Genomic DNA, 11,204 nt, shown 5'->3' with positions numbered 1-11,204 from the left:
AAACTATGTAGTCATTGGAGAACAAAGAAAAAAGAATTGGAAAGAATAGAGACAGCCTTTGTGAATTATGAGATGTCATCAAGAGAAAAAAAAATCTGTGTATTATTGGAAGAGAAAAAGGAGAAAAGGGCAGAAAGCTTATTTGAGGAAATAATCTAGGGGGAGATTTGGATGTCCAAATTCATGAAGCTCATAGGCCCCCCAAAATGTTTCACTCAAAAGATCTTCTCCAAGATATGTTCTAAAACTGTTGAAAATCAAAGGCAAAGAAAGAATTTTAAAAGCAGCAAGAGGAAAAAAAATTCCTCACATACAAGGCAAATCTCCATAAGGCAGATTTCTCCACAGAAAACTTACAGGCTGGGCAAGGGTGGGATGATACAGTCAAAGCAATAAATGTGTACATTAAGAAAAAAAGAAAAATCTCAATTAAACAACCTATTTTTATACCTCGAGGAACTAGAAAAAGAAAAACAAAGTAAGCCCAAGGTTAACAGAAGGAAGGAAATAAAGATCAGAGCAGAAATAAATGAAAGAGAGACCAGGAAAACAACAGAAAAGATCAAGAAAATTAAGAGCTGATTTTTGAAAAGATAAACAAAACTTTAATTAGAAACCAAGAAAAGACTCAAATAAAGAGAAGATTCAAATAAAATAAGAAATGAAAGAGGAGCCAGTACAATTGATACCACAGAAATACAAAGGATCATAAGAGACTACTATGAACAACTGCACACCAACAATTTGGATAACACTGAAGAAATCATAGAAATATACCACTTACCAATACTGAATCATGAAGACATAGAAAATCTGAACAGACCAATAATTAGTAAGGAGATTAAATCAGTACTCTAAAAACCTCCTCACAAAGAAAAGCCCAGGACCTGACGGTTTTATTGGAGAATTCTACCACAAACTTTAAAGAAGAATTAATACAAATCCTTCTCAAACTCCTAAAAAAACTGAAGAGGAGGGAAGATTTCCAATTCATTTACAAGGCCAGCATATCAAAGCCATTCAAAGACACTATGAAAAAAGAAAATTACAGGCCAACATGCCTGATGAATATAGATGCAAAGATCTTCAACAAACTATCAGCAAACTGAATTCAACAACACAGTAAAAGATCATACTGTGATCAAGTTGAATTTATTTGTGGGATGCCAGAATGGTTCAGCATATGCAAATCAATAAATGTGATACACCACATTAATAAAAACGAAGGATAAAAATCATATGATCATCTCAGTAGATGCAGAAAAAGTATTTGACAAAATTCCTCCTTTTATGATAAAAGCTCTCAACAAATTCAGTATAGAAGAAATGGTGCCTCAACATAATAGAGGCCATATAAGACATGCCCAGAACTAACATCACACTCAACAGTGAAAATCTGAAAACTTTTCCTCTAAGATCAGGAACAAGACAAGGATGCTCCACTCTTGCCACTCCTATTCAACCATAGTATTGAAAGGCCCAATCACAGCAATTAGATAAGAAAGAAATGAAAAGTATCTAACTTGGAAAGGAGAAAGTAAAACTCTTTTTGCAGATGACATGATTTTATATAAAGAAAACTTTAAAGGGGGCACCAAAAAACTTAGAACTAACAAATTCAGTAAAGTTGTAGGATATAAAATCAATATACAAAAATCAGTAATTTTTATTTTTATGTTAACAACGAATTATCTGAAAGAGAAATTAAGAAAACAACTCCATTTATAATAGCATCAAAAATAATAAAATATTTAGTAATAAATTTAACTAAGGAAGTATAAGATCTACACATTGAAAACTGTAAGAAATTGATGAAATTGAGAAAGACACAAGTAAAAGGAAAGATATCCTGTGTTAATGGATTGGAAGAATTAATGTTATTAAAACGGCCATACTTGGGCGCCTGGGTGGCTCAGTCGTTAAGCGTCTGCCTTCGGCTCAGGTCATGACCCCAGGGTCCTGGGATCGAGTCCCACATCGGGCTCCCTGCTCGGCAGGAAGCCTGCTTCTCCCTCTCCCACTGCTTGTGTTCCTGCTCTCGCTATCTCTCTCTCTGTCAAATAAATAAATAAAAATAAAAAAAAACACAAAAAACAAAAAACGGCCATACTACCTAAAGTGATCTACAGATTCAACACAATCCCTATCAAAATAAAATTCCATTGGTATTTTTCACAGAAATAGAAAAAACAATACTAAAATTCATATGAAACCACAAAAGATCCCAAATAGCCAACACAATCTTGAGAAAGAAGAACAAAGCTGAAGCATCACATTTTCTGATTTCAAACTATAATAGAGAGCTATAGTAGTCAAAATGGTATGGTACTTGTGTAAAAACAGACACATAATCCAATGGAACAGAATAGAGAGCCCAGACATACACTCAGGCATATACAGTCAACTAATCTTTGACAGAGCACCAAGAACATACAATGGGGAAAAGATAATTTCTTTAATAAATGGTACTGGGAAAACTGGATATCCATACGCAAAATAATGAGACTGGACCTACCTTATATCACTCATGAAAATGAACTCAAAATGGATTAAAGACTTAAATGCAAAACCTGAAACTATAAAACTCCTAGAAGAAAACACGGGAAAAAGCTCCTTGACATTGGTCTTGGCAATGTCCTTCTGGATATGATACCAAAAGCAAAAGCAAAACAAGTGACATTATATCAAACTAAAAAGCTTCTGCACAGCAAAGTACACTATCCACAGAGTGAAAAGGCAACTTACGAAATTGGAGAAAATATTTGTAAACCATATACCTGATAAGGGGCTAATATCCAAAATATATAAGGAACTCAACTCAATAGCAAAATAATAATAATCCAATTTAAAAATAGACAATGGACCTGAACAGACATTTTTCCAAAGAAGACAAAAAATGGACAACAGGTATAGGAGAAGGTACTCAATACCACTGATCATCAGAGAAATACAAATCAAAACCATACTAGATAAATAGTATGGAGATTCTTCAAAAAATTAAAAATAGAATTACCTTATGATCCAACAATCCCACTTCTGGATATATATCCAAAGAAGAAGAAATCACTATCTCAAAGAGATTCTGCACTCCCATGTTCACTGCAGCATTATTCACAATAGCCAAGATATAGAAACAAACTAATGCCTTATCAATGGATGAATAGATAAAGATATGATATATACATACAATGGAATATTATTCAGCTATGAGAAAGAAGTAAAACGTGCCATCTGAAGCACCACGGATGAATCTAGAGGACATTAAGGTTGAATTCACAGAAACAAACAGTAGAAGGGTAGTTACCAGGGGCTGGAGATGGGGAGACAAGCCTTCAGTTGTAATATGATTAAGCTCTAGCGATCCAATGAATAGCACGATGACTAGAGTTAATAATACTCTGTTTGGGGCGCCTGGTGGCTCAGTCGTTAAGCGTCTGCCTTCGGCTCAGGTCATGGTCCCAGGGTCCTGGGATCGAGCCCCACATCGGGCTCCCTGCTCGGCGGAAAGCCTGCTTCTCCCTCTCCCGCTCCCCCTGCTTGTGTTCCTGCTCTCGCTGTCTCTCTCTCTGTCAAATAAATAAATAAAATCTTTAAAAAAATAAAATAAGATAATACTCTGTTTGAAATTTGCTAAGACCTTAAGCATTCTTACCACACACACACACACACACACACACAAAGGTAACTATTTGAGGTGATGGATGTGTTAATTTACCAGATCGTGGTAATCACTAAGTACCCATATGTTAAATCATCACGTTGTGTATTTTATTTTTTTAAAGATTTTATTTATTTATTTATTTGAGAGAGAGAGAGAGAGAGAGAAAACAGCATGAGTGGGGATAGGGTCAGAGGGAGAAGCAGGCTCCCCGCCAAGCCGGGACTCCAGGATCATGACCTGAGCCGAAGGCAGTTGCTTATCCAACTGAGCCACACAGGCGCCCACGTTGTGTATTTTAAATACATACAATTTGATTTGTCAATCATGCTGCAATAAAGCTGAAAAAAATAAAATAAAATTTTAAACACGAAGAACAATAACAAATATGAGGAATAAACAAAATAATCTATATACACACACAAAAAAAACAGGTGGACATATTAACACACAAATACTTTCCGAGTTAGAGCAGGATGCTTTTCAGAGGAAGTCCTCATATTACTAAAGAACTATGGGTGAGCTTAAACCCCATGGGCCTGAACTACTCTGTAATCTACCCCAAACCAACAAGATGGTATCTCTGAATTTAGACACAGAAAGATCCAACGCAGTATGGATACTTAGACGAATTTAGGTTAAGCCCAATACATACAAAAATATTTATAAACTGCTATAAAACCTATCGAGCTTGTCAAGCTTTGAAGAAACAAACAAAACCTGGTGAGGAACAAACTTCTTGAAAATATATTTCAGGGTGTTTCAGCAGTAAACTGTTGTTACACACTGTTCTTCACAGTTTTTTAAAAGGAAAAAAAAAGGGAGGTAGAGAATACACCTGGATCTCTCAATACATTTTTATGTTTGCTTATTTGTTTTTAACAGAAAAAAAAAATTTCCTGATCAGAAACTGAGGATAATTAGTTCTATACATAGTATCTTTTCTTTCTTTAAGAATAACAACAACAAAAACAGCACAATAACACATTAAATGATTTCTGGCACCATGTCAAAAATCCAGATACTGAAATAGAACACTTAAATGATATAAGCTTCAGTAAATCCCTAAAACCCAAAAATGTAATAATATTTTTAATACCCTACTCTTAGAAAAGGAAACTGTCAGGGCACCTGGGTGGCTCAGTCAGTTAAATGTCTGCCTTTGGCTCAGGTCATGATCTCAGGGTCCTGGGACCGAGTCCTGTGTCTGGCTCCCTTGCTCAGCAGGGAGTCTGCTTCTCCCTTTTCCTCTGCCCCTCACCCTGCTTGTGCTTCTCTCTCTCTCTGTCTCAAACAAATAAAATCTTAAAAAAAAAAAAAAAAAAGGAAAATGTCACATGTACTATAGGTAACAAAAGTACACCAATAATGTGATTATTTTCTTGTGTTTCATCAGTGGAGTCGGGAGAAACACTGCCTCTGTAGCTAGCGAGGCATGCTTTCAGGAGGCTTTCTCCAAACTGCAGGTGGCCTGGGAATCTTTCCAGGAAGACCTTGAAAAACAACAGTATTCCTTGCTCTGTGTAGATATTACGAATCCTACAAAGCACTTAGGGGTTTGTCCTCTGCTAAAAACAACTTAGGAGGGGCGCCTGGGTGGTTCAGTCAGTTAAGCGTCTGCCTTCGGCTCAGGTCATGGGTCCTGGGATTGAGCCCTGCATCAGGCTCCCTGCTCAGCAAGGAGTCTGCTTCTTCCTTCCCCCCTGCTCTCCCCCTGCTCATTCTCTCTCTCTCTCCCTCAAATAAATAAATAAAATCTTAAAAAAAAAAAAATCTTAGGAGGGGTGGCCAGGTGGCTCTGTTGGTTAAGCATCTACCTTTGGCTCACATCATGATCCCAGGGTCCTGGGATGGAGCCCTACATCGGGCTCCCTGCTCAGCGGGGAGCCTGCTTCTCCCTCTGTCTGCCGCTCCCTGTGCTTGTGCTCTCTCCCTCTCTCTCTGACAAATAAATAAATACAATCTTAAAAAAAAAAAAAAAATCTTAGGAAATCTGAGATCCTGGTCCGTTCCCAAGCTGGGTTTCCCCACTCATCTGCAGACAACCACCTATTCTAGCCCTATCCTACTAGTGCCCTTGCCACCCAGAGGGTTCTAAGCTAGCAATCAAGTCTGGGCCCTGCTCAAAACCCATTCCTCTCACTGACTCGGTATCAAGCTATAGAAGTCCTTACTCATAATGGGGTATTGTTAACAAAAGTAAAAAAAGTAAGCTGATCCACAATGTTCTGTATGATTGGACCCTGCAGCTTCTCCAAATGTTTCTTTTCTTTTTTTTTTTTTTTTTTAAGATTTTATTTATTTATTCATGAGAGACAGAGAGAGAGAGGCAGAGGGAGAAGCAGGCTCCCAAGGAGCAGAGAGCCCGATGTGGGACTCGATCCCAGGACCCTGGGATCATGACCTGAGCCGAAGGCAGACGCTTAACCATCTGAGCCACCTAGGTGCCCTCTCCAAATGTTTCTTATGCCAAACTTCCCCCTCACTCAACTGTCCTTGGGTCACCCTGGAACTTATTTCAGTTACTCCATGAGCAAGCTCTTTCCCACTTCAAGGCCTTACACATGTAGCTCCTTCTGCCTGGAATCTCATCAGCTATCCCTGCCCCACCCTACCCCCTTTCTTCTAGTTAACACCTACTTCAGCCAGTCTCAGCTTGGGTACCTTTTCCTCCCTTCACCTTCAAGCACAAGCACATGCTCACATGTACAGGCCAAGGCACCTCTCTGCTCCCTTAGCATCCTCTACTTCCACCACCGTAGCATTCGTTACAAAAACGTTAGAATATAAGGCCCATGACAGCGGGCTCCATGCCTTTATTATTCACTGTTACAGCACTAGCACCTACCATATCACAGATGATCAGTAAATATTCACTTAATGAATATCAAATGAAGGCACAAGGGTATTAGTCATCCTGATCTATACCCTTCTTTCCCCGCTGTGCTGACTACTATGTGCTGCCTGAATTCTGTGTCTTTCATCTCAAAGCCAACTGTTAAGATATCATAGTTCTGGCTCTAATTCTGCTCAGGTTTCCTATCTCAGAAGAAGACATTTTCTAAGTTTAACAGAATGCAAGTTAAGGTGCCAACATGTGTTTAGTCAATTAACATGTACATTTCAGGCACTTGTCTAATCTCTCAGCCAACAGAATTGGTTTGTCTAGACAAGGTTTTATGTGAGATGTTCAGCTACATGGCCCTGGTCATTGTGGCCACTCCAGGGCAGTAGCCCTTCCTGAGATGGAATTAATGATGTGATACCTTCAAGCTTCCAACTTTAGAAAGTTAAAAGAAAAAAAAAAAAAGTAACCCAACTGATTTCCCTAAAAATTCTCTCCCTTGCAAGGTTGTTATGAGCGGTGGGAAGGAAAATGAGAAGGATGAGTCAGTGTGAGTCAGTGTTAAGAAAAAAGCTCTGCTTCTGGTAAACAGTTTGCTCTTTTACAGACAGGATTAGGATTACCCGACTCCCACTGCTAAAAATACACAAATAACAGGTGGTATACATTATATAAGTAGTTCCAAAACAGAGACTCAGATCACTGACTCTAAAAAGGGAACAGTTAATCAGCGATTGGTCAGACCTTCTCCAGGGCCTGTTTCTTCTTGGAGAAGCCCCAAGACTAAGTAAGCGTTTCCTTTAAGACAATTAAGATCCTAAATACTTCTACTGCTCACTCAACTGACCTAAAGGAATGACTGAGCCTCCCTTACAAGAATTACCACTGAATGAGCACCTATTTTGTGCTAACCTGTGCCTGGCACTTCAGATCATTCACCTTTAAACTTGCAACAATCCTGTAAGATGGCTATTATCAGCGTTTTATAGATACAAAAACCTGGAGTTCTCGGAAGTTAAGTGATTTACTCAGGTTGCACAGTGGCAGTGCCATGATTTTAACTCAGATCTGACTTGGAAGTGCTTGTTTCCCAGTATCCCAAACTCAATTCAGAAATACATATGCATCACCATGTGCAAAGCAGTGTACCATGTATCACAAGGGACTCAAGGGAATCAGAGGCTACTCCAATTATCAAGAAAGCAAAGAAGAAAATGGGATCATCTATGGGAGATTCATCTCTATTTCCAGAACCTTGAACAAGGCCTGCCACATACAAGTTGCCTGGGGCATTATTACTGAAATATATGTGGAGGGTAAGGGAAACACACAAATGTAACACAGGCAGTCTGTGGTTAGTGTCATGAGCAAGAAGGTACTATGAGGTTTAGATTATATCCTAATGCAGGGCTCTGAGGAAGATCCATGAATAAGATGGCATTTAAGATAAGCTTGACAAATGGGACTTTGACAGGCAACAGTGAAAAGTAAAGAGATGGTGGAGTCCAGGGAGTAATACAGTTGAGATAAATCCTTCAGCATCTCTAGCAAAACTGGGAAAATAAAGCTGGAAAAGCCAACTGAGTGGGCACTGAGTCTGCTTCAAGTCCTTTTATACAGAAAAGCACAAGAATTACAGATACTTCCTAGTTGATTTAGATCAATACATGAGGAGATACACTTACTGGTTAAATAAATCAAGAACTGTCATACAGCCTTTCTGGAACAAAGTGGTAAACGTGGTGGTAGGGGATATAACTGACTAAATGAATATATGTATACAAATCTAGAATACATGTGGTAATACAGCAAAAGAAACATTACAGATAAGTTCTACCACTTTCATTACTTCAACACTGAATCATGACAGTACGGGTTCTGGGAGTGTACATTTTCTTTTAATTTAACCTACAGCCCCATCATTAGGAGACCAGTTAGGTCAATGCTCTCAGGCATAATCCCTAGAGGGCTTTCTGGAAATGGAAATCTTTGGTTTCATAGTATTTGATTACCCACTCACTCAAATGGGCATTTAGTAGGTGGGGACCAGGACATTAAATGTCCAGCAAACTGTGAGGCAGTCTTACAGAAACAAAATTGCCATTACCCTGCCTGACTTGGAAATACCAAGACATTCATGTAAGCAGAAAACCTATTTATAATGATGAGCCTAGAACTTAACTCCTTTTCACTTTTAACAGCGTACTTTCACATGGTTTTAGAGGCCCTGTATCTTCCAAGAATACATAGAAAAGGAAGGATATAAATACCATATAAAAAGGAAGATGATGCTGTTTTGTATTCAAGAGTGAATTATCATTCCTGTACCATACCTTCGAATAGTTCAGTAAAAAACTGAAACACACACATATATAATAGAGCATATGCACCAAAATGTTAGCACTGTTTCATCTACGTATTTGATGCAGATGCTCACTATACTTAAAAAAATTTTTTTTCCTATATGTCTGAAACGTTTCATAATACAAAGCTGGGGGGAAAAATCCACCTGGCCCCTATTAAGTAAAAGGTCATAATAGAGGCTAAGAGCACAGACTCTAGAGCTCTGTGACCTTAGGCAGGCTACTTTCCCTCCCCATGCCTCAGTTTCCCCATCTGTAACATGCGGATCATAATAGTAACTGCCTTCCAGAGCTGTTTTAAGGATAAAACAGATTAATAAGTGGAAGCTGCTTAGAACAGAGCCTGGCACAGAGTAGATGCTATTGAAGTGATAGCTATTCTAATCATACCTCAGTGAACAGTCACCCACCCACGCACCTGCCCGTCTCTCCATCCTGAGTTATCTGCACAAGCAGAAAAAGGTAGAAATTCTTGACCAAGAGTTACTGTCACACTGTTTCCTTCCAATGAGATCCTTTCCCTCTCTTTCCCTTCTTGAACCTGCTTCCGCCGGACGGATCCTCCTTAGCCTCTGCTACTCTAGTGCTCTTCTTTTCTCAGAATGCCTCATGACCTTGGTCTCTCTCATCCCAGCTAAACACCTCTCCTCCTTTCTCCCTCCTAATTCTTATTCATCCTTCAGGACGCTGGCCAAGCACCAGCTCCTCTCTGAGCCTTACCAGGCTCAGCCATATTTGGCTGACCTCTTCTGGAATCCTTCTCCCAGGCAAGTAGAATAAGACCGCTTTGAAGTGTCAGCTACCTTTCAATTTGCAGGTGTCTCTCTAAACAATTTTAAGCTCTTTGAACAAGGGCTACACCTTTCTTTGCTATGTATTTTCTTGGGCTTCTCATGGTCCCTTGCAGCAGATGCAGGAGGAAATCTTTTCTTCCATCTCAGCTGCTGCATTTGCTCTCTGAAGAACTGCCCTTGTTCTTAATGCTGTGTCAGATAAAAACTGGATCCAAAGGCTTCGCCCCATACAGAATACTTCAGTTGACAATATCTTCTGTGCTAACATAAAGCTGAGAGTGGTCCCAAAGAATTCCAAGCTGCATAAGCTGCACTTACAGAGGCCAGGGTACACTGATTGGGTGTCACGCTGTGCCTCCCCCTGAACATATCCAAAGGCTGGCATGAGCTGCATCCTCCTTTCCCTCCCAGCAAATCCATCATTCTGCCCAAACTCCTTATTGGGAGAACCAATGTGATTAATGGGTGATATTCTGAAGGTGACAGGACCAGAGTCCTTTTCCTGAAGTGGTCTCCAAGAGAAATATATACACATGGGGGCAAAGCAAGGAACAGGAAAGCTTCATTCTAGACCAGGACTTTGGTCCCAGAACTCCCATGAGCTAAGCTGGACCATATTGTTCATAGCGTTGCCTTGTGAGAACCTTCCAGCACTGTACTCAGAATGAGATCCACTCTCCTCATTGCGGTATACAAAGCCTGAAGTGACTTGGGCCTGGACTATTTCTCTAGTCTGAAACTGTACCACTCTCCCTCTCCTTGCCTATCCTCCAGCATCACGGTCCTACCTATTCTTTGAATAGGACAAACTCAACTCTACTTTAGGGTCTTTGTGCCTGTAGCTTCAAGTCATGGTTCTACTATTTATTAGCTGCGTGACCACAGTTAAGTTACTCAATCACTTAGAAACTTAGTTACTGCCTCCATAAAGTTCCGTCATTCTGGAAATATTTATCAAGCGCCTATTATATGCATGTCCTTTTCTAGGCACTGGAGATAAAGCAATGAACAGAAATAACATTCCCATTCTCTTTAGCTCACATTCTACTGGACAGAAGGCAACTAAGCAAATAAATAAGATAATTTCAGACATTAGCAAATTCTATGAAAAAAATTAAGCAGAGTAATAGGACAGGTGAATGAAAGTGGGGAGAGCAGGCGTGGTCAGGCAAGGATGCCTTGAGGAAGTGACATGTGAGTTAAGATCTATTACTAAGGGAAACGAGGTAAAGGGTACATGGGATCTCAGTATTGTTTCTTACAACTGCATATGAATCTGCAATTAGTTAAAAAAAAAATCACCCTGGCTGCCATGTGGAGATTTATATACATACATAATATTTAATATATGTATAAAATCATTTAAAATTTTAATCTGTTTTAGTTAACCCAGTATTTCCAAAACATTTATCGTTTCAACACATAATCAATATAAAATTATTAACAACATATTCTTTATCCTTCTGCTACGTCTTTGAAATCCATTGTATGCAACACATCTCAATTCAGACTAGCCACATCTCAGGTACCATACTGGACAGTAC

The 11,204-nt window shown here is 39.3% G+C and overlaps 1 long non-coding RNA gene across 1 annotated transcript in view; it reads right to left on the bottom strand.

The window, feature by feature from the left end:
- Window positions 1-3,960: 3,960 nt before the first annotated feature.
- LOC118011515 overlaps window positions 3,961-11,204 on the bottom strand; it is a 28,160-nt gene continuing 20,916 nt past the window's right edge. Inside the window, exon 3 of the long non-coding RNA XR_004679491.1 lies at window positions 3,961-3,999. This is a non-coding gene — a long non-coding RNA (uncharacterized LOC118011515). The remainder of the gene's footprint in view (window positions 4,000-11,204) is intronic.

This window comes from Mirounga leonina, unplaced genomic scaffold (assembly GCF_011800145.1).
Source record: "Mirounga leonina isolate KUSES-001 unplaced genomic scaffold, KU_Mleo_1.0 Mir_150, whole genome shotgun sequence".
Classification (NCBI taxonomy): Eukaryota; Metazoa; Chordata; class Mammalia; order Carnivora; family Phocidae; genus Mirounga; species Mirounga leonina.
This window is presented reverse-complemented; position numbering and strand designations above follow the sequence as displayed.